Below are 25764 nucleotides of genomic sequence, written 5' to 3'. Positions count from 1 at the left end.
AATGCTTGATGACCCAGCATAAGGTAATGCTAGGGCACTGAGGCAGGAGTAGGTAGGCAGATGGGGAAGCACTAGGGGAGGGAAGAAGGGATGACTGATTGTGGAGAGGAAACTGGAAAGGAAGATAACATTTGAAATGCAAATAAATAACATAACCAATTAAAAAATGAAAGAAAAAGAAAAAAGAAAAGTTAAATTTAAATTTTTCTCCATTAAATATTATAAATCAACAACTATTGTCTGTGGGGAATTTAAGTTTACTGGAAAGTTGAATAAAAAGTATTTTGAAACTCAAAAACTTGACATATTTCCCCCAAATATTTATTACCCTCTTTAACTATTGTAATATTTTCACAGAGTAGTATATCTGTTGTGATTAGTGAGTGAAATTTGTCACATTATCATCGAATCAATACAATTATTATAACTGTCTATTCTGAGGCTTTGGATTGATATTTAAGGAAATATATCCACCCTTGGATTTTCACACAGAGCACTTTACCTATCACGAAATTCTTCTGTTTTCTATTTAACATACTAGTCTCCTAAAATTCTGGCAACCAATGGCATTTTTACATTTTCCATAGGTTTATTTTTTTCCAGAGGGCCATAAATTTGGAAGTACAGAGTACATAGGTGTTTTTTTTTTCCAAATTGGGTTCTTTTCATTTTCTTGTATGAATTTAGTTTCTCACATATCATCTGAAGAATGGACAACTCTTTTTTTTTTTTTTTTTTTTTTTTTTTTTTTTTTTTTTTTTTTTTTTTGCAGCAATGTTTAATGTTGCTTTATTTAGATGTACTGCTGTTTACTTAGCCACCAGTCAACTGAAACACATCTGGCTGTTTCCAGACATTTATAACTGTGAATAAAACTGTTATTAACACATATTGGGGATTCATGTGGAGATGAGTTTCAGTCTTTTTAGGTAAAGCCTAACATCAGCAATCAGTGAATCATATGAATTCTCTGCTTATTTGAAAAAAAATATTAACTCTTACTGTACATATTTTTCTTAATATTTTACATTCTACTAGTTAAATGATGTACCTAGCTTCCAATATATTTACTGGCATATGCTTATGTCATTGGTTTCTATTTTGATCATTCTAACAGATTTACAGGTAGAAACTCTTACTTGAAATGGAGATTCCATGACATATGCTGTTGAATGTATTTCCATTTTTTTTTTGCTATCTCAACACCTTCTTTAGGCAGGCATTTGCCCAAGAATTACAATTTTGTTCATGTAAATACTTGTGATATTGCATAACTGAAGCCTTAAAATCCATCCTTTCATGTTTAATGCCTTTGATGTTTTACATTCAACAATTAATTTACTAATGACATCCTAAATCATGTTCTAGGTTTCTATGTTTGTGTCTTATATTTTGATTCTTTCTTCCTTCTTTTTTTATTTATTTATTTACTTTGTAAGTGACTAATTCTTACAGAGATTCTTCTTTTTTTAAATTTTCTTCCTATTTTTCTAGCTCTAAAGTTTTACTGAAAAGTATGTTTATGTTCTATTTTACTGAATTTGTTTTAAAGATTAAAAATTAAAAATACATTGTTGGTTCTTTTCTTGGTTCTTTGTTGTATTCTTCTGTCTACTCTCTTGCCAAAATCAGTATCTTAGAATCAGTAGTTGCATTTGGCATATATCATGTTTTCTGCTTTTCAGTTCTAGTAGAGCTCTGGTTCTTGGAAAAATCATGAGAAAAGCCCAACACATTAACATTACTATTGCCATTCTTATCTTCTGATCTCACTGGAGTCTCCCACTGAACTATCAATACAGCCATTAAAGCTCTTCACCTGATATCCCTGTATATTTTCCAATTTTTCCACACAAACCACCTTTAATATATTTAACAATTGTGACCACGTTAGCAATAAATAACTTTAAGTAAGGTGTCAGTCTTTATATATTTTTCTAACATCAGAAGAAAAAGGGATGGTATTGTACCCCTGAATGTGACTTCATTCTTATTTTATTGTTCCTGGAATATCTTCAGAGATGCATCCAAACTTATTCCAAACATTAGAGGAGTACATTTTTTCTCTTCTGTAAGAAAAGTTAAATGTTCCTAGAATCAGATATTATGTGGTAGGTCAGACTATCACAAAATCCCGGCAGATTTCAGGTGGGTACATAGCTTGGCCTATAATAAAGAACAGAGATGTTGGTAATATTTCATGACTTATTATCCTATCTCAGGAAAATGTGTTCCATAGTATTTCTTCCAATTTTTCCTGTGAAGATTTACCAGAAATAAAGCAATATGTAAGGTGTTTAGTCCACAGTCATCTACATGTACCTTCAACAATCTGTCAGTTACAATGCAGAATTTACTCATCTGTGCTTGCCAGTTTTATGTCAATTTGACACAACTAGAGTTATCTAAAAGGAGAGAACCCCAATGGAGAAGATGCCTTCATAAATCAGTCTCCAAGTGACAGATGAGCCAGGGAGTGTGGGGATGCTGCATATGATGTGTGGTACCATACCTGGTCTAGTGGTCCTGGGTTCTATAATAAAGTAGGCTGAACCCGTGATGAGCAAGCCAGTAAGCAGCACTCCTCCATTTTTACATGCCTTTGTTATCAGCTCCTGCCTCCAGATTTCTTACCTAGTTAAATTTGTCCTGACTTCCCTCATGATGAGGAGAGATATGAAAGTTTAGGCAAATAATTCCTTTTTTCTTTCTAAGTTGCTATGGTCATACTGGGTAGTTGCATAATCTTAGACCTGATTCCTTCAGAGATTTCTGACACTGGGTTTCTGATCAGGAAAATTATGACTCATAATCAACTACTTGTTAGTGATTGTTTGCTCTTTGACCCTATTCTGCCCACTTTATAATTTGAGTCTTGGTTTCAATGTTAGCACATCTTTTTATTTGTTTTCAGAACATACAGCAAAATTCCAAACTTTCTTTGTAATACAATAAATTTATTTTTTAGTATATATTATGTTTTTATCTCCTATAATTATGAGATAAAATAAGAGTCATACACATCCTTTATGAATTCATATCTTGAACTGAGATCTGAACATTTCTATGTGACTATCAATAGGCCTATGCTTGGAAACTTCTAGCCTTTGGAAAATCTAATCTTTTGCAAGCCCAGACCTTAAAGCTTCAGTTTCCAGCCTCCATATGCTAACCTAGGCCTAAAATATTTCAGACTCCCAAGACTTACTGCTGAATATACTCATTCGTTCTAATTCATACTGAACTCTGGCTGGCTCTATCTCTAATCCAACATGATTGGAAAGGAAGAAATCCCATCAACATTACAGAGAGCAGAGGATATCTGACAGAAACATGCCAGAGGACAAGAGGCATCTGTCAGGAAGCTGCAGAGGCAAAATTTGCCTGGAATCCTCTCTAGAGGACACATCAGTTTTTTGAGGTTGACTGGTTACCCATTGAGACTTGGGAGACTCTGGAGCCATAGAAGCCTCTGAGACAATGAATCAATGTAAACTACCCTGAAAGACAATTATAACTATGTAGATTTTCCTTATAAAATAAGAAATTCCATTTCAGATCCTCTGAGAGCAAGGTTATGACTTGAGGAGATAGAAATGTTACTGGAAAAGACCATCCCAATACTTACGACAACTGTGACCACCAGAATAAACCATTCCTACATTTTAGTGCAGTATTTATTTCCTCCTAAAACAGTTTTAAAAATAACTGTACAACAAGAAAAACTAGCTGTATGCCAATAAAAATGATCTCTGATTGTACAAAGGCTTTAGAGCCAAAAGACTGAGAAACTAAGAGAGCAAGAACTTCCTAATTGTGAAACTATAGTAACTAATGCAGTTGAGGAACAAGATAAACATCCCATTGAACCTCGAGTGCCACCTCTTAATGCAATTGAGAAAAAGAGGTCACTCACACTTCTTTTCCTCGTTTTCTGGCAACAAATGCCAGAAAATGAAGAAAATTCATAAAATCAACAACTAGTCTGGAATGCTGTTGAAATATAAGCTCTTAAACATTTTAAAGAATCAATAGCAACCTATAGAATGAACTCACCCTGTGTGAGACAGATGTTAAAAACCAAGGCTACACAAAACAGCCTCCAAAAGTGGAAAAAGATCTAGTAGCAGCTGTACTAGAAGTAGACTCTCAATTACAGTGGCTGACATGATGATCAGTAGCTACACTTCTACAATTGTGAAAATTCATAATATGTCTTGTAGGACCTGGAAAGGACAGCATGGCTTCTGGTTGAGCACCAGCTAGAAATCTCTGGAGACCCCAGGTAATCCTTAGTGACGGCATGCATGTCCTCTAGCTCCCAGACTCTAGGCTCTGGACACGAGGCCAAAGACCTCCATAGAACGGGGTCCTCCAGTCACATAGGATAATGCCCCTAGCCCCTCCACAGGTAGAAGGCTTGACTACAGGCCACAGAGCCTCAAGACAGATCTTTGTATTAATGAGATACCTACAGGCCAGAGGGGCATAGCCATTTAAACATTCCTTCCCAGATCCTCCTCCTTGCAAAAGGTATTTAACCCCAAGCCCGCCCTGAAAATACCAGGGTATAGTTTTCATCTATTTTCTTCCATGACAATATAGTAAGACCATGGACTACTTCTCTTCCTTGGGACCTGCTGTGGGGAACAGTAGAGCAGGTCTTCATCCACAGAGCCTCTGTCTAATCTCCTGTAGAATTCTGCATTCTCAGCCATGAAGATCACCAGCCATCCAAGCCAAGCCAGCTGTGACTCATCCAAGCATGCTGTAGTGACCAAGCCAAGAACTCTCATCCCCGAGGAGCACAGCCAGAGATTCTCCCCTTCCCTTCTTTGGCTGCAGGCCAATCTAACCGTATGTCTCCATTTTGTTCTTGGCCCTTCTGTGGCTCCCCAGAAGCGCCTGGGTGCCCAAGAGCATAAGAACCAGCTATTTCTATGCTGTTTTTTGGCCTGGGGACTGCCAAGCCAAGTGCCCTGGCTCCCCATAGGACCTCAGACTGTGCTCCCTCATCCCCAGAACAGAGTCCTGCAACTTCACATAACCTGATATCTGACCTGCGCCAGCATGGAATGAACACAGTCAAATTCTCTGTCTCCATGAGAGGCCCTAGCCATGTAGCAAGAGAGATACAGGAGCCACACATTAACCCAACAACAGGTCCCACACAGTCTACAACCCAACAATATGTAAAGGAGTTACTATCATGAATGATCAAGTGTTACACGAAGGGCAATATGTTGATTTACAAAAGCAGATGCAATTTGATGACTCGATTATTACACCATGTACTTTAGTAGCTCTAAGAACCTCAGATAAGCTGGAGGACTAGGAAAAAGGTATCTCTCATTCACAAAGCTTATACAAAGCCCCAAAGAGACTTATACTTACTTATTGCATAGATTATCGTACATCAAAAACATGGCAATATCACATACAGTTATATGACTGATATTAATTTAAATTTTAGCTTTAGAAAATGAAAGTGCAAAGTGTAAAAAGTTTTTAGATCTTTAAAAACCTTTATCAGAACTCATGTATGAATAGATGAGAACTGCCATTCATGTTGAACCTGATGACTATGTAATTAGACAAGCAATGGCCAATAATCCTAAATGACAAAATGTTCATTGTTTTAACTGTGAGACATGATGTAATTTTAGAAAGGATTTTAGACAAGGCATTCCTTGACTTTTTGCTAGAAGAGGTGGTAAGTGTAGGCACTGGGCTAATGAATGCAAATCAGCAAAAGCTATACAAGGTAGTCCCTTCTCAATAGGAAACTCCCTACAAGATAATCCTTTAAATTCCTTCTACTTCACCACCAAACACCATAAGCCAGGTATTTTTTGTCAGCAATCCACACAGCATCTAAAGAAAAGTATATCAAGTATTGTAGATCCGATACATGCTATAGGAAAATTAAGACTGATAATGTACCCACAAATATTTCCTTTAAAAGAAAATGGTTTTTTTTGTATATTATAACTGGAAACATATTACAGGTATACCACACAATACTTTAGGCCATACAGTTATACAATGATCTAATCTTACAATAATAGAGATGCTTAATAAACAGAAAGGAAGAATAGGAAGTTCCATAAATACAGGATAAGAGTATATTACCTTTAGGTTTTTGATGTAGGAACAGCTTCTCAATGCTGGAATGAATATATATATATATATATATATATATATATATATATATATATATATATAAATGAATTAGATCAAGATGTATAACATTAGAATGGAATTCAGAGAATGTGTTACACTGAAGAAAAGGTTTTATCTATAGTTCCACAGGTGATGAAAGACTATGAGGTCCATCAAAAATTTGTAGAGGTCTGATCTATTAAAGCCTAGGAAAAACTATTAAGGCCTAGATGGAATGTTAACGCCTAAGTAAAATATTGAGGTCTAGGTAAAATATGGAGACCTAGGTAACTGTTACCCGGCTAGCCTGCTAGTATAAGAAAACTTCCTCAAATGTTTCTGCTGTTATTTGGAAACTTTCTAATGCCAAGTTAATTACATATTCTTTTATGTTCTGTGCCCTTGGAAATCAATCATGATAGAAACCAGCAGAACTGTTGTATACAGTTACCCACAATAAGTGTGGACCCGAACCAACCACACAGCAGCACTTCCTCTACCTCTACATAAGTTTTTATGGTATAAGCTACCCCTAGGATGACCTCAATATAAGAGAGAAAACTGCACCAATACCCAAACTATTTGGAATAAGAGTTGGATTTGGAGAAGTGATCAAGTAAAGTATAAGTTCCCAAGACCTCTGTGGGAACTGACATCTTACTTGACAGAAAGAGAAATGTACATGGGCAACAGACATCCTTGTTGTCACGTTTAGTTATGACATGAATGTTAGACAAGTCTTGTCCTGATAGACAAGTTAAGACATGAGTATTAGACAAGGCAATTCCACTGTCATAGTTGAATATCTGAAAAGGGGAGCAGGCTAAGTGTAAAACAAAGACATATTCTTAAGAAAATACTCTTCTTAAATCTTGATTAGTAGAATGACTTTGTCTACTTGTTTGTAGATTTCAGACTTAACAAGCCCTGTAGGAAACTAACTTGGAGTCATGGTTCTATTCCAGAATCTGGACTGTGGCCCTGATCTATCAGTCCAAGGGTGTATGCTCGATAAACTAAATAAACTATCCCTGTCTTACTGAGATCAGTGTTACTACAGTTTGTAACACAATGTCTGGACCCCAACATGATCTGAAAAAGAGAAGCATCCACATGAAAAAAAAAAAAAAGAGCACAACTCAAAGAAGGAAGAGATGCAGAAAGACAGCAATGCAGACAACTCAGAAAGCTGACCCCTATGCATGGGGACAACTAACATAAATGGCTAAAAAAAGGACAGATTTTTCAGACAGGCAGACTGGAAATCTTTGATGTTGACATGGGCATTGACAGAAGGACAATGAACAGGAATAAAGTTACAAGTATAATTGTATCAATGGATCCTCATAAAGACATTTGGACTGATAAGTTTGTGGATTTGACAATTGTTTCTGTTGTAAAAGTTAAATAATGTACAATTGTTTGCTTAAACCAAAAGGGGAAAGGTATAGAGAAATTTTAATCCAGCAACATGGCTGCTGTGGAACACAAGCCAGATGAGGTGCCGCCAATTTTAAAGAATTACTGCAACAATCTCTAGTGTCTCTCTTATTTTGATTGTGCAATTTCTAAAGACCTGCAATCCTGTCCTAAGAAACTTGAGTAGTAAATGCATTGTATAATAACATACCAATATATTTTTATTTTGTAATTTCAGTATATTAAATTTACCAACTCTCTTGCTACCATCATTTCCTGAGAACCCCATCTCTTAGTTTTAACACAACTTGGATTTTACACACATTTGGAAGTGATGGAAATATTCAATCCTATAACATTATGGGTTATGACAAACTTAGCTATTAGCATAAATAGTGTTAAATGTAAGAGAATTAAGACTATCGGTATCCTCGTGAGAAAAGAAGACATCTGGTGAAAGAAAACCATTAACATAATAATTTTATTGGAAATATAGAGTTAGGCTAACAATATAATTGGTATTAAACACTAGTACAACAAAGTCTTATGCTGTGACAATTTGATGACATTTCTACACATGTGCACTGCAGCAGAGCTATACAGTACACGATGAAATATGGACACTTGTTTGTTTCCTTTTTGGTAGACTGTGGATTATGTTTTGTACCAAAGAATGTAGAGGTAAAGGCTCCATGTACATTGCAGCTGGATTTCTCCCTGTTCAATGAGTCCTGTTGGTATGTTTTCTTAGCAATGGCTCCCAATCTCAGTTTACCAAATGCAACCTGTTGTCTTATCAACAACCTGGGTTGTATTGGGGGTTTTCATGTTAATCCCTAGGAAAACAAATCAATTGAATGCAACCCAGTCTTGCTACCAGAAGTCTTGTCAAGTAGAGGAGATATCTAGTTGGAACTCCTGCATATTTCATATTATTAGGAGACCTCATAAAGATCACCTTCACACACACACTATACACACACACACACACACACACACACACACACAATATATATATATATATATATATATATATATATATATATATATATATATATATATATATATATTTGGAAGTTTCCACTGCACTACGTTTCCAGGTTTGTCCTTTCTGACAGGCTATATCAGCACAGATGTAGGTTAAAGAATAAAATTTAGGCCAAAAGATTTGACCCATAAACAGAGGAGGGAAACAAATCTGGGTTACAACATTAATTTTATGATTCTAGTTAAACAGATGTAAAATTAAATAAGCTCTTATGCATTTATTGTTGGCAAGGGGACTATATTTGGTTGTATACCATGCTAAATAAACTGTGTGCTTTATGTCACATTATCAACAACATTAAAAAATTTGGAAGATATCCAGTTGTCCAATAATGTTACTAATTTGCATATATTTAATTTATCTGCCATTAGCATTTATTCTTTCAGTATTTTACATCATTTTTCTGTCTCTTGTTTCTTTAAAGAATGAAGAGTTGTTTTTACTGATTTTTTTTTTATCTTTGAGTGATTAAAACAAAACAAAACAAAACATCAGAATGTGGCCCACAGAATCAACTAAACCCAGCTTATAGGGACTCACAAAGACTGGAAGGGCAATCATGAAGCTGGCGTAAGTCTGCACAAGGTTATCTGCATATATGTTATGATTTTAGCTTGACTTTTAACAGTGGAAGCAAGGGTGTTTGTGACTCTTTTGCCCACATTTGGGGCACTTTTCCTCCTGGGTTTTCTTGTCTCTTCTTGACACAAGAATCTGTGCCACATCTCATTATATCTTTTTATGCTGTATTTAATGGATGTTCCTGGGAGGCCTGCTCTTTTCTGAAGGGAAACGGAGGATAAATGGATCTTGGGGAGAGTGGATATGGGGAGGTTCTTAGAGAAGCAGGGTGGGGTGAATCAGCAGATGGATGGGAGGTTGAGGTCAAGATATATGGAAAACAAAAATAAAATAAAAATTAAAAATGTAAAAATCAAATAGCTAGAGTTTCATTAGTTTGTATGTAATTTTTTCCAAATCTGTAGATCTAGTGTGGCTGTTTACTGCTAGCATCAAGTTTTTTTCATTGCTATAGGGCATTAGCATACCTTGAAAATATGTATGAAATTTCCATCTCCCTTATCATTCCTTAAGATTTCTTTCTCTATTTATGGTATATCCTTTTCCCATATAAATATCTGAACATTTTTTCTTTGGCTATAAAGGCTAGAAATAAAATTTTCATAGACATTTCAGTAATTCTACAGGCTATTTTTGGTAATATTGCCACCCTGAAAATATTGATTTTATTAATAATGATATTGGATATCAGTATGTTTTAATGACTTATACTTCTTTATTAAGTGTTTCAAATATTTTCACACAGATTTTTACCTTCTTGGTTAGATTTATTTATTTTATTTTGCAAGTATGTATTTTTCATACTTTTATTGATTATTTAGAATGCTCAAATCGCAGTCCTCAGAAATGTTCACTTTCCAGTTCTCCCTGGTGTGCTTGCCATCCTTGGGACTCCCCACCTGTAACTATTAAAAAGAGAAGGAGGAAGAAAAAAACGAAAGAAATTCAATGTATTTTGCTCATGTAGTCACTAGAAAATAGTCAAATAGGGCTTGGTGCCCAGCCTCTTAAAGAAAACTGAGTGCTTCCATACCTGCACCTTGGTAAGAGCCAACAGTTTAGAGATTAAGACTTCAGCATCCTTGTCACAATTTTTATGAATTCTCTTCCATAGATCATGGATATTTGCATATACTGTAAAAGACAGTTTATAACCCCATGTAAGTCTCATACTCTATAACAGAGGATGGTAAAACTTAAGAGAGGATAGGGAGAAAGGATGAAAAATACCATGTACAGGGTACTAAACAACTATTGCAAAAATGAGTTTACATCATGTGTGTTTTTCCTTACTGTGTCTGCATAATTCTCAGTTTTCAATAGCCAGTTATGGGTTGGAGAGGGATTCCTTGAGTTCTACTTCTCTCCACCACACTATTGATAACTTATGGATTATAGGAATGGATAACTCATTGTTTTCATTTATATACAAATAGTGATTCCACTGAGCTCCAAAGTTGTGTTTAGTTCCAAAATTATGACCCAGAGATAGTCATGGTTACCAGTGGCAAAATAGTAAATTACAACAAAAGAAATGAAATACATGGACAGACAGGAAATAGTGATTTTAGAAGTAATTTTTTATTCACTAGATATAACTGTTGTCTCCGATGCCTGCTGCTATTTTGTAGTAATATCACCATTTCTAGTTATTTCTTGACTCGGTCTGTTTGGTTCAGCTCGGCTGTTCTTTTTATCAAAATTCTGCTCTACTCTGTTTGGTTTAAATAGCTTCTTTTAGTTTTGGCTGAATTGCTGTGCTCGGCCTCCAACTAACTTTGACAATGTGTTCTAATCTTCTGGCTTCTTCTCATTTTCTGGCTTGTTCTGTTTTCACCTGTAGCCTATTTCTATAAAACTATCCATGTAAAACCTCTCACTGTGTCTGTCTCTCTCTCTCTCTGTGTGTGTCTCTGTTTCTCTCTGTATCTCTGTCTCTGGGTCTCGGTTTCTCTCACTCTTTCTCTGTCTGTCTGTCTGTCTGTCTGTCTGTCTGTCATGTTCTCATGTTCTTTCCCAAGTTGCCTGTCTTTCTTGTCTATTCACTTGAACATATTCTATCTCTGAATCATTTTTTCAAATCTTTCTCTGATTTGGCACTTTGCTCTCCATCCAATTAGATCACAGTTTCAAACATGGCTGTTTTTTTTTCTATAATCAGACAGTATATACATTGTGTGGGATTACATGTCTATACTAAGGGTGTGTCTGTATTTCAGGGAGCTCATACTGCTTTCTAGGGTGTGTCTGTATTCCTGCCAGATCACAACTTTGAATATGATCCCTTGCGAGAGCAGCCATGCTGCTGGATTTAAATTCCTCTACTAGTTCTAGCCTAACATTTAGATTCCTGCCTGAAATTACTGCTTTGTTCTAGCCTAATTTCAGACTCCTGCCTAAAGCCCACTTACTTCTCCTTGGCCAATGTCATATTCCTGCCAAGCAGCCTATTTCTTTGTCCTTGGCCAATGTCAGATTCTTGCCAAGCAGCCCCAAAAGGTCTCTGCCTCTCCAATTTTTATTTAATTGATAAGCCTGAGCCTGTCTTAGGTCATTCTGACAAGAATGCCTCTTACTTACCCATCATGGAATATGCATTATCAAAAGCAATCAAAATGCACTTCTGTCTTAGGGGGGTAAGACTTTGTGCAGAATCTTACCCACCTTTGAATTGCCATCTTCTTAAATTAATAACTCCGTCTGAGGGTCCATTTTCTGTTTCAGGTCATGTACTTTGGCTGCCAACATATTGATGTTGTTAAAGACAAGATTTAACAGGATGGGCAGGAATAAAAGTATTCAAGTATAAAAAGGGCTACCATGACCAAGATACCTAAGCCATTCTTGAAGCTTGACCAAAATAGAAATACTGACCTCTGGCCATGGGTAATTTTATCAGGAGTATCTGCTGCATTCAGGGAGGAATCTAAATATTAGGCTAAAACAAAGAAGTAATTTCAGGCAGGAATCTAAATCTTAGGCTAGAAAAAATAAATAGGCTTCAGATATGAAAATAACTTTGGGCTAGGACAGGGAAGTAGATTCAGATATTTTGGTCATCCTGATAATCACTTAGAAATAGTGATCATGGGAATGTTCATGGAACATTGTTTATTGCCTTGCTTGTTCTTTGACTATTTGTGTTTATTGTCTTGCTTATTTCTTGACTATTTGCAACTGTTGTATTGCTAGTTCCTCAACCTAGAACTGACTTTAATACTTGCATGTAATTAAATTGTATAAAGGCAAAAAGAAGGAGTAGGGATGAGATAGGGGATTTCTGGGGAGGGGAAATGGGGAAAGGGGATGGCATATGAAATGTAAATAAATAAAATATCCAATAAAAAAGAAAAAATCCATCTACTAGTAATGTTAGAGGTGAGAGAAAGATAAAAAAGTAGAGAATGAGAATATAAATGTCGTAAGACTCTTGTGTACTGTACGAAAGCATCATCTGTCAATAAAGGCTAATGGCATATTAGCTAAGGCAGGAAATAGATGGGAGTTCTGGTTGGGAGAAAAAAAACTCTAAGATAGTGTCTGGCACAGGAGGAAATTTCATCCTGATCTCTAAGGAGACAGACACATTAAACTAAGAAGAGGTAACCAGCAATGTGGCACTCACAGAATAGAAAAAATAGGTTAAATAAATTACAAGATAGCTGTGGACTAAGCCCTAACTTATGGCTTAGGCATTTAATCAGTCTCAGATTCATTATTTTGTGAATTTGTTGGAAAAAGCCTGAAGTGACAAGTAACAGTGTGTACTGTATAAGTGTATGAAATTAGAAAAGAACAAATTTAATTATTTTTAAAATTAAAACACAAAATACATTTTATCTTACCTATGTACTCAATATGGATATTTGTATGCACTATAAAATAGATAACATGTAATGATGAATGAACTAATATCATACAGATCATACTAATATTTCTGTCTATAATAAGTTGTAACCAACCAGACTCTTTTGAGCTTTATTGCTTTCAATAAAACTCATCCATCTGACAATTTACTATGAACATTAATGAAGTAAAAGTGAAAGTTTTATTGTGATCTAATTCATTAGGATTGTGTAAGACCAAGCTGACTTTCAGTTAAGGAATAGTTTAATGTGATTCCCATTCCCATTGTAACCTGGCATAGAACAACCTGGAGATTTGGTTATCATGATCTGTGGTTTGTCCTGATCTAATGTCTGACCAAAGTTCATCAAAGGAATGTATAAAATAAAATGGACAATTAGAGATCTCCTTGCTGGCTTGTACAGTGAGTAAAAGGAAACAATTATTTTATGTAAAGTGGAAGACAATATTATTTCATTTGATCTGCTGGCCCAGTACTAAATAGGAAAGTGAACTTTGATGCATTTAAGATATAAATTATTTCTATAAGAATTCAAAACAGTGTGTTATGATTGTAATCACCCCCTTTTTAACTCATCACAGATCCACTTTCTTCACTACCCATCCAGCTTTGTATGCAAGCAAAGCGCATGAAATACAGAATTCAGTTTGTGCTGCTCACATATTCTTGGGTGTGTGGCTATTCATTATAGTCTGGCAGAACTTCCATAAGTCACACCAATTCAAAAACAAACAAACAAACAAACAAACAAACAAACACCCCTCTTCTTTGCCCAGCAGGTGTCAGTTACCTATAACTGCTCAGATAGGACTGAAATTTATGTCAAAAAGCTTTCTCCATGCTATGGATCTCGCTGACTTGAGCATTCGCATTTTGGAGCAAGCTGTCACAGTCATATCTACTTGAAATGTCCAGGGCCTTGCTATAACTTAAAGACAGTTTTCTAGTTTAATCTTAGGGATCCTATGCCTGTGACTATGATAATTTTTCTACTTCTCTTCAATAAGCGTTCTGAACCTTGGGAGGCAGGCATTTGATACAGTTGTTCTATGTAGGAACAAGCCTTTGTTTTAATATCTATTTTCTCTTCTTTCTTTCTTTTCATTATCTTTCTCCATATACATTACCACATGGAAGGAAGTTTTTACTGGGGAATATCAGTGAACCCTTAGCATGGTTCACTTTTCTTTAGACATGCTTGCCACTTTCTGTCCTTCATGTTGAGTTTTCAAAGATTTTAAAGAAAAACTAACAGACAGGGAATGACAAGATATTTATTAAACCTAACTTTTAATATTTTAAATTCTATTTATCCAAGACTGAAGTTTCTGTTTTTGTTTTGTTCGTTGTTTTATCCTATACTCTAGATGCATTACTCAATTAAAAGTCACTTATGTGTTACCAAATCCATCTGTGCAATATAGGCACATGTATGGTATGTACATACACAGACCCACACACAAGCATGTATGCATGCTTGTATATGTGTTTTTACCTATACAAACAATACAATTACTTAGTCCCTGCTGAAGTTTCATAATTAGTAGAAATCTGTTGCCTTTTACATTATATTTATAGGCACAGAAGTAAATCCTGGTTAATAGATTTTGATCTTTCATGTGCCCTAGTTTGAATTATAGTTCTTGGTTTATACCAGGCATTATGCCAAATACTTCATACACTAAGTGATGGAATTGAATTCTATCCATAGTTCAGCAAATTACTGCATGTGTTATCTTAATTGTATATATCAAATCTGACACTTTGAAAGGGTAACTGATGTGCAAAGGCTTAAAGTGATATAGACAACTTCAAAATAGTTCAAGTAGTAAAACTAAAAACGGTGAAATGCTGGAAAGGTACATGGGACTGGCTACTTCTCTTGACTCTCTACTAGGGAAATAGCATCTACAAGAGTAAAGTAAGTGCTGGGTTTTGAATGTGCATTTGGTTATACTTAGTCATTAAAATGCAGATTTTGAAGATGATAGATTCCTAATGATTTTGTTCTTGCTATCTTAGTTTCAGAATATGAAATAATAATCATCATATCAAAAGTAACAGCATAGCAGCTGTTAAAATTTAATCATTTGGCTGGAGAGATGGCTCAGCAGAGAGATGTACTCAGCAGAGTACAGGCTACTCTTCAGGAGAACCCAGGTTAAATTCCCAATACCCACATGGCATCTTACAACCTCATGTAACTTCTGTCCCAGTTCTTCTGACACCTCAAACAGATATACATGCAGGCAAAACATCTATGAACATTAAATAAAGAGTTTAAAATAAAATTTACAAAATTCAAGCACACAATTACTATTGCATTTATAAATCACAGTCATTCCAGAATAGTTGTATTGTTAATCTAGTTAATATGTCTAATAATTATACAACCAGATTCCTTATTTGTAATGGCAACATGGAAATAGTGCCATTAAAATATTTTGACATGTGAATAATACTATTTTTTTTACAAATGTCAACAGTATTTTATTGATAATGATTCAAGATCCACCTAAAATATTAATGATCAAAATTGTTTAACTTTTATTTATTTTTTTCCTGCTTTTTTTTTAACTTTTAATTTAGTTGTGTGCCTGCACCTATGCATGTGAGTGTGCATGTGTGTGTGCGTGCGTGTGTGACATGTATCAGAGAGTGGTCATGGATGTGTTACAAAATGAATGTGGGGGTCAGAAGAGCTCTTCATCTTTTTGGTTATCACCTTCCTCTTTTGCATGGGTTCCAGATATTGAATGCAGTTCATCTGGCTTCTGTTCCCACTGAGCTGTCTCATCAGTCTTATATTTTCAAATCCCACAGTAGTTATTTCAGTATGATATAAATAAATTCCGTGTATTTCCTTTGGGGGGGGATGGAATCCTGTGCCATTTAGATTGAAGTTAACCTCACTTCTTGAAGATTGTCTTGAACTTGTCCTTCATCTATCTGCTGTATGTTACAGTCAGAGCATGGTAACAATATGCCCAGTACTTAGAAAATTCCTTACTTTCTTAGTACATGATACGTTCTTGTTAAATATTACTTTTCAGTTTTAGAAAGAATTTCTAAAATTCACTTTACTTGGTTATTTTTAACCTGTGAAGGCTCCTACCATGAGATCATAATGGGAAATCTTCTGAATATATATATATATATATATATATATATATATATATATATATATATATATATATATGTGTGTGTGTGTGTGTGTGTGTGTGTGTGTGTGTGTGTGTGTGTGTATTTATTTCTGATAAAATTTCAAATAACATAATGCTAGTGTTTTGGAATATATATATATATATGTGTGTGTGTGTGTGTGTGTATTTATTTCTGATAAAATTTCAAATAACATAATGCTAGTGTTTTGGAATGCAATTGAGATTTTTTTCTAGAATTTGATGTTTGGGAGGTTGTTTTGACTCAGAGTGCCTTAGTATTTTTCTGTCATCCCAACTGTTCAAGGAGGTATCAATATGAAGCTGTGAAAACAAAATAAAGTATATAGACTTTTCATTGCTCCTTACTTATAAGCAACAGATCTCCTATTTCATTTAATTGCCAACTTGTTTTAGAAGATTTCTAAATTGCATAAACTGAAACAGTCCTAGCAGCAGGATGCACATACACTTACAGATATACGTTCTCAAGCGTGAACTTGGGATCCTTTATAAGTACGTTTGTGACTGAGTGGCAAGATACAAAATACAACTTTACTACTATGCATTTGATCTTTTACTCCTATATATACTTTTAAATGTTTTACATCTTTTTATAAGTTCTGTTAATGAAGCAAGCAATGAATTGCCAGGTACATAATTAAAAACAGGCCATCTAGGTAGCCCAGGCACATTCCTATAAATACATGTTCTTTTCTCTCTTATTTAAAAGTGCCACTGTTAATGATGAGCCCAGAGAAAGAAATTAATATAGGTTATAAAAGCAATTTAGAGAAAACATTTAAATTACCAAGAGAACAGAAAATAAGGGAGAAACCAGGTGTTCAAGGAAGAAATATACTTTTGAAAGAATACTGAGAATATGAAAAGAGATATAACTGATACAAGATGCAAACATAAGAAACGACACTGCTCAGAGCATCAGAAAAGTGGAAGGCAAATATATAGGAATGAGGCCAAGAAGTCAGAAGTTGAAAGATGTCCTCTTATATTCCATCAGTTTCATCACTGCCGAATCCTATTCCTTACCAGGACAAAGACAGAAAAAAAATTTATGGGCTTTCGTTTAAGTCCTGGATTTATAAATAATCAATCCTGTGTCTTTCATAGGCATCTTAAAGTCCTCAAAAATCTCAACTTCTTCGTATTAAAAAATGATCACAAATAGAGCCTAAGGAGGAGGTCTGCCTACATTAAATGATGTAGAGGTGTTCCCGTCACAGAAATGAGGCTTATGGATGTTAAATGAAGTAGTAAGAGTTCCTGTCACATAAGTGCTCAATGGCTAGGCACTATGCCTAATATATGACTTATTTTTTCTGTTCTAAAGTCTTACTCTTGGTATGAGTTATCTATCTAAATCACATCCAAGCCTCTCTCTTTTCTGCTTCATCTACACTCTTAAATGACAAGGATGATTAAAAGCTAGAGTCCACTGACATGATGAATAACCTCTTTAGGTTTTGTCTGCTTAGTCACTTTTCATTAGAAAGTTCCATGAAATTCTAATTCCTCTCCTCCAATAGAGATCACTTAAGAGCTCCACAAATTGAAACACACACTAGTAGCATTATTAAGAACAACAACCTATATCTATAAATATTATAGGCCTTTGAAAAAACCTCCACTTATTACTCTTCCAAATGAATATAGTGTTAAACAAACTCTTAATGACCCATTTTATGCTGATATTTTAGTGAGTGTATCTTTCTACCCTCATCAGAGATGCTTCTTTGCAGTAGAAATTAGGGTTATAATAAACCAAATTAAACCAGAGACCCACAATGGGTCAAAGTTCAGAGAATAAGTGATTATGGAACACTTAAACCTAAATGAGACACTAATCTTACAAGCTACTCTTGGAAACATCAAAGTTTATATATATATATATATATATATATATATATATATATATATAAAGTCTATTATATATATAATATACATATGTATATAAACTTTGATATATATATAAGGCGCATATATATATATATATATATATATATATATATATATATATATATGGTAGAATAATTGCAATAGTCATGACCAAGAGTGACTGTAAGGGAAAACTGTTTTCTACATACAACAGTACAAATGTACATAGGAATTCAAAGCAATTGAAGCAACACACATAAGACCTGATTTGGCTCCGGGAAAACTAAACCTAAAGAGAGAAGATGTGGTGAGGCTACAGACAATGAATGATTGTTGGGTTTGTGTGATGTAATACTATGAAACTTTCTCTTACATTCTAAGAGTCTGTACCTTTTCCTGAGCTTCTTAGCTATAGTTAATAAAACCAAGTACGGTCACTACAGCATAAGCAGGTTATATTATTGTGTCTTTCCCTGTATAATAAGCTCTTAAAAGAATACAATAAGAGTCAACATTACTTGAGTTGTCTCTCCCATGTAATCAACCTTATAACTTAAGGGAATTTACAGCTATACTAATGTTATATACTTTTGCATGTACATTAAACAACAATATGTATTATTTGGTAAAAATCAGCAAATATAGAAATTAAAAGCAACCTTTAAACTTCATATTAAAGGTCATATGCATCATTTATAGATAATATTGGATAAATAATTATATTTACTGTTATTTTTTTATTTATTTACTGTTACTGTTTATTTTCTGGGTCATTTGGGATCAGTTAATGCTGATGATTTAATCTCTTGGAAAACTTTCTTTAATATTTCTCCAAAGTATTCCATTCCTTCACCATGTGGTGCTTTCTCTACTGTTCAATAAAAATTTTGGAGCAAAGCCCTTTGTTAAGAAAGACAACCAAAGAAGATAATCACAGAATTACAAATACACACACACACACACACACACACACATACACACACAGATTTACTGTCATAAAACACACACACATACACACACAGAGAGTCATACAATGGATAAACACAAATACAGAAAAACTTTAAACAACAGTCTTCCAACATGCAGAAATTCAAACATTAAAGAGACATTCAGATCTCAGAAAACATTGTGAATACGAAATTTAGAATTCAAATCTAAACTTGCTCCAAATGTGGATGCTTTTTTTTTTTATATAAACTCAATGAATTATAACTGGTTCAGAGTTAGTTACTTATTTGCTCAATCCATAGATGCGAAGGAGTATGAATATTATTAAATTTTTTGGCTCCTAATGAGTGGACCACACTTCACTGAAGACTTCAGATCTATTCATAATGTGTACTTTGATGGATAGAAAATACAGAAGACACCAAGTAGGAAGGAAAGTCTGAAGGGTGCTTAAGGATTATCAAACTATATGACACAAAATTCTCAAACCACCACTAAATTTTATAAAGGAAAATATATTTTAAAAACCACCTCTGCATCTCATTACCCTCTCTTGGCTATCCTATGCAGATAATTGTTTTCCCTAGATCTTTGATGCTTTCAGGGTTTTCTATTGCTCACTCAACCCAGACATGTATGTAAATATTGTATGAAAAACCTCCATGTAAATTAGCTGTTGAATTGCAAGAGACAGTGTCATTGTTGGCAACTTAAAAACACATCTGATAGTAGGATGGTGGTGGCGCATGCCTTTAATCCCAGCACTTGGGAGGCAGAGGCAGGCAGATTTCTGAGTTCAAGGCCAGCCTGGTCTACAGAGTGAGTTCCAGGACACAGCCAGGGCTACACAGAGAAACCCTGTCTTGAAAAAACAAACAACAACAACAACAAAACCCACATCTGATTGATGCTCTGTATCCTATTCAAATTGTTGGAAGAAGGTTCAGAGTTTAAGAGTAAGGAGCCAATGTCGAGTGTCATGGCAAATACTAATGTAGTTGTGTTACTTCTAAAATTTACAACGATAGTCATTATAAGTAGGAAGAAGTTTAAAGACATTTATGGGGTATTTGGCATATTTATAACAACTATATAGATGTTTTAACTTTGCATAGTGAGATTATGAATTTAAAGAATGCTGCTCTGCTGATCTTTGATGCTGCAGATATTGCTGATAAAATTATCCATGGCTTGAGGTCAATATTTCCACTTTGGTCAAGCTTCAAGAATGGCATACAGAGCTTGATCAGACTAGCACTTGTTGTCCTGGGAATACTTTCATTCCTGCTCATTGCATGAAAGCTTGCCTTTAACAACATCAACATGTTGGTAGCCCAAGTAGATGACTTGAAACTGAAAATGAACCCCCAGACAGAGTTATTAATTCAACAGGCTGGCCAGCCAAAGATTGGTAAGATTCTGCACAGAGCCTTACCAACATAAGACAGAAGTGCATTGCTTTTGATAATGCATATTCCATGATGGATAAGGAAGGCAATTCTTTTCAGAATGACCCAAGACATGCTCAGTCTTGTTAATGAAAAAAAAAGGGGAGATATGGAGAGCTTTGGGGGCTGCTTGGCAGGAATCTAGCATTGGCCAAGGTCAAAGAAATAGGCTTCAGGCAGGAATCTGACACTAGGCTAGAACAAAGAAGTAATTTCAGGCAGAAATATAAATCTTAAAATAGAACAAAGAAGTAGGCTTCAGGCATAAAAATGACTTTGGGCTAGGACAGGGAAATAGGTTCAGATATTTTGGTCTTTCTGATATACCTTAGAAACAGTGATTACAGGAATGTTCATGGAACTTTGTTTATTGCCTTGCTTGTTCTTTTACTATTTGTGTTTATTGTGTTGCTTGTTCCTTGATCATTTGCATCTATTGTATTGCTAGTTCCTCACTGAAGAAATGACCTTAGTAATAGCATGTAAATAAAATGGTATAAAAGCAAAAAGGAGGAGGAGGAATGGGATAGGGAGTTTATGGAGGGAGGAATGGGGAAAGGGGATAACATGTGAAATGTAAATAAATAAAATATCCAATAAATATAGTTAAAAAAAAATAACAGCCACATGCTGAATTTCTCCCTAACTTTGTCAAACTCACTCTGTGTCCTCTATTTACAAGATTAATTAGATGTCATCTTGTGTTTTATTCACTATAATACTCAACTTAAAAAGATGTGGTTTCAAATTCAGAAAGGCATTAGTAAAATTGAATTTCTTTGGTCTTCTGAGTATAAGGTCCCCTTTTCTAAATGATGCTTGTTCAGAGGCTGCTCTTAGATTCCTGCTATGTAGTAAAAACAACTATTTATTTCTATAGAATCATTTTCTCAGGTGTAATTTTTATAATGAAAAGGCAGTATAACAAAAAAAAACAAAGGAAAAGGGAGCATATTTACTTATACATTTCATGTAAAAATATAGCAACTTAAGAAATTAGCAAGGTCAAAAGATGACTTAGAACTCTGAAGTATATAGTACATTAAGCAGAGAAAAATACAGTTATATTAATGTTATAGGTATTACATGCATGAATTCACAGCATCTGCATTTGCTGAGACAAGTTTCACATAAGTTCATGCAAGACAAAAGCCAGAAATGGTGATACTCTGTAGGTCTTGCCACTTACTGATGTGCTATAATCAGTTGGTAATTCTAGAGAAGAGAGAATCTTTCTCCCTTCATGACCTTCTGATCACTATGTTTCTCTGTCCCAGTGAATGTTCCCACACAGAGTTCATATGGACAGTATGGAATGGACTTAGCAGGTTAATAAAGTGACAATGAATTTAGGATTGAAGACAGCTTGGATGTAATATGGAGCTGAAAGAAAAGATGTTTACATTTCAATATATATATATATATATATATATATATCAATAATAAATGAAATTCGTATTTAATATAAAATACTATAAAACAGGTAAAATAAAGGAAGATGACTTTGAGTATAAGTGTAGAAAATTTTAGAAATGCAGATATGTCACAGATAAAGACTCTTAAGTGATATTTGACATTAAAACCCACCCTGGTTATCTGCAGGCTGATGAAAATTGAATGCATGCCTTGGTTCACAGAAGAAAATGCAGTCTTAAATTTCCTTCTTGTGTTAAGCAAATATTTAGCAAAGTTAGCTCTCCATTATGTCTGTTTTTAATTACTTGCTTTTAGCCTTGAATCCTAAAACCTATATGATGAACAAATGCCACCTAAGAAATACTGCATATAGAAAATATATTCCCCATAAAAAGCACAATTGATTGTTCAATACCAAATGGTAACTTCTAAAATGGTATATTTCAGTAACATTGTTCACACAAGCAGATTGATTATGGGATCACATGTATATGTGTGTGTATGTATTGAAGGCATGTATGTATTAGATACAGATATATTTTCAGTATATCTATATATTGAAGACAGAGCTCATAAATATGGAACACAGCAAAAAATAGTATTTGAAAAGAGGAAAAGGAAGGCAAAATGATGTAATTATATCAAAATCATAGGAAATAATTGTAAAAATCTTATTTGGTAAGGCACATAATGCTATTACTTTATCTCAAAAATAGAAGAATTGAATTGTAAACAAATTATTCTAAATACAAAATAAAATATATTATTTTTAGGCTAAATTTTAATAATAAAGTTTATTTTTTCCAGAAGAAATGTACCAGGCAGCAAACCATAGAACATTTGAAATCATTCTTTATCAAACAATGAAGTAATTCAGTATCATATTGAGAATATTTTCTTTTTTCTCCTTTAGGTTTATCTATCTACCTATCTGTCTATCTATGTATCTATCTATGTATCTATGTATCTATGTATCTATCTATCTATCTATCTATCTATCTATCTATCTATCTATCTATCATCTATCTATCCATACATCTGTATGTATATTGATGATTTGCCTGCTTGTGTGTCTGTGAACAAATGCATGCAGAGCCCACAGAGACAAGAAGAGGGTAATGGATATACTGAAACTAGAGTTATAGATAGTTTTGAGCCCATATACTGCTGGGAAACTTTCTTCATCTGTGAGGAATTAAAAAGGAAAAAAGTCTGTGTGAACACTATCAGCATGTTAAACCCTCAGCTGAATGTCATACTGTACTTGTTCAGTGCTACAGGTTTACATAGCTGTCATTCATAAAAAACTTTGCCTCTAGGTTTCAGAGTTTTAAATTAAAGGTTGAATGATTTAGAATAATAGAAAGCTGAAAAAAAGTAGTAAGAGATCCATAAAAGGTTTTAAATCCAAACTAAGTTATACTCAAAAGTTAAACAATATCTACATGTTTCACTTAATACAATTTGTAATAAATATATAAAAGTACAAAGTGTAAAATACAAGTACATTCTAAGTATATTTTTATGAAGTTCAACATTACCACATATTGAACTATGAGAAAACTGTTTAGTACTCAATTAGTTATAAGAAAATTTTCAACAAATAATATTCTTTCTCCCCTTCCCTTCTCTCTATGTATCTGTCTGCCTATCTGTGCATATTATGGGTGAAGGTTAAGATTAAGCTTCCTGAATGCATGGTAGGCAGGCAGTAACCTCATGCATAGGTGGAACATTTCACATTCTGATGGCTCTGAAATAAGTAATTTCTTTCTTATCTATCTTTCTTCATATTATGTATATTAATTTCTTTTTCATTCACTCTCTTCATTCTCTTCCCTTTCACAAGTTATTTCACAGCATTTCATCAAAGATGATATCTACAAAACATTAAAACTATTTTTAATATTTCTTTTAGTGATTGTTTCAACTAACAGGCTATAGATGTCTCAATGTTTATGTGTTCTTAATTAACTTTTAAAATGATTTTTTGTTTTATTGGATATTATATTTACATTTCAGATTTTATCCCATTATCCCATTCCCCGCACTGCCCAGGAACTCCCTATCCCATTCCCCCTTCTCCTGCTTCTATGAGTATGTTCCCCCACCTACCACCTTACTCTCACCTCCCCACCCTCGAATTCCCCCACTCCATGTCCATCCTTCATGGGACCAAGGATCTCCTTTCACACTTATACCCAACAAGGCCATCCTCCCCTATATATACAGCTGGAGTCATGGGTCCCTCCCTATGTGCTCCCAGGCTGGTGGTTTAGACCCTGGAAAGCTCTGGTTGGTTGGTATTGTTGGTTTCCTCATGGGGGTCACAAACCCTTTCAGCTCCTTCAGTCTTCTAACTCCTCCATTGGGAACCTCTTGATCAGATTAATGGTTAGCTGTGAGCATCTGCCTCTGAATATGTGAGACTTTTGCAGACCTCTAAGAACACAGCTATATCAGGCTCTTGTCAGCATATACTTTCTGACATCCACATCATAAGATGCTCCAACATATAACAAGGACATATGCTCCACTATGTTCATAGCAGCCTTATTTATAGTAGCCAGAAACTGTAAAGAACACAGATGTCCTTCAACAGAGGAATAGATACAAAAAAAAATGTCGTACATTTACACATGGAGTATTATTCAGTTATTAAAAACAATGAATTCGAGAAATTCTTAGGTAAATGGATGGAACTAGAAAATATCATCCTGAGTGAATTAACCCAATAACAAAAGAACACATATGGTATTCACTCACTGATAAGTGGATTTTAGCCCAAAAGCTTGAAATAGCCAAAATTCAACTCACAGACCACATGAAGCTCATGAAGAAGGAAGACCAAGTGTGGTTGCTTCGATTCTTCTTAAAGGGAGTAACACAATACTCAAGGGAGCAAATATGGAGACAACGTATGGGACAGAAGCTGATGGAGGGGCTGTCTGGAGTCCATTCCACCTGGGTATCCATCTCATGTGTAGTCACCAAAAGTAAAATGATTTCTTATTTCTCTACTGTCTGTAAAAATGTTTTATTTTATTATTCTGTTATATTACTATACTATAGTAATAAATCAACCAATACCAAAATATTTGTGTTCTTTCAGTTTACAGATAAACAGTTTTTTATTTGAATTTAAGAATTTTGAAAAATAAGTGTTTTAAAAATAAAAATAAGAATCCTCAAGCTCTATCCCTTGTTTTGCTGTGGCAGACAGTTACAGACACCCACAACTGAAGAGTGGATGTAGCTTGGGTATTCTAATGGAAGAATAAGAGGAAAGATTGTGAATCCTAAAGGAGACAGGAAGACAGACCAAGAGAGTCAAGTAACCTGGACCGTTGGAGTTTTCAGTCTGAACCACCAATCAAAGGGCCTACATCTGCTTGGCCTCCAGCTCATATGTAGTAGATGTGCAGCTTAACCTTCATGGGGTCCTGAACAACTGGAGCAGTGGCTATCCCAAAAGCTGTTGCTTGTATGTGGGCTATGTTATTCTAGCTGGACTTTCTTGTCTGGCCTCAGTGAGAAAGGATGCGCCTTACCCCCCAGAAACTTGAAGAGCCAGAGTTAGGGGAATACCCAGGGGGTCACTCACTCACCCAGAGGAGAAAGGGAAGGGGAAAGGGAGAAAGATTGTGGGAAGAAATGCCCAGCAGTGAGCAGGTGTAAAGTGAATAAGTAAAAACAAAACAAACAAAAACAGTAATAAATTAAATTAAAAATAAGAATGGGACTATATAATATAAAACATTCAGCATTTAAATTTATCATATTCTTCTAGTTCTTTTTATGATCTACTTAAATTCA

The sequence above is a fragment of the Arvicanthis niloticus genome, chromosome 19, assembly GCF_011762505.2.
Source record: "Arvicanthis niloticus isolate mArvNil1 chromosome 19, mArvNil1.pat.X, whole genome shotgun sequence".
Taxonomy (NCBI): domain Eukaryota; kingdom Metazoa; phylum Chordata; class Mammalia; order Rodentia; family Muridae; genus Arvicanthis; species Arvicanthis niloticus.
Note: the sequence above shows the minus strand (reverse complement) of the source record.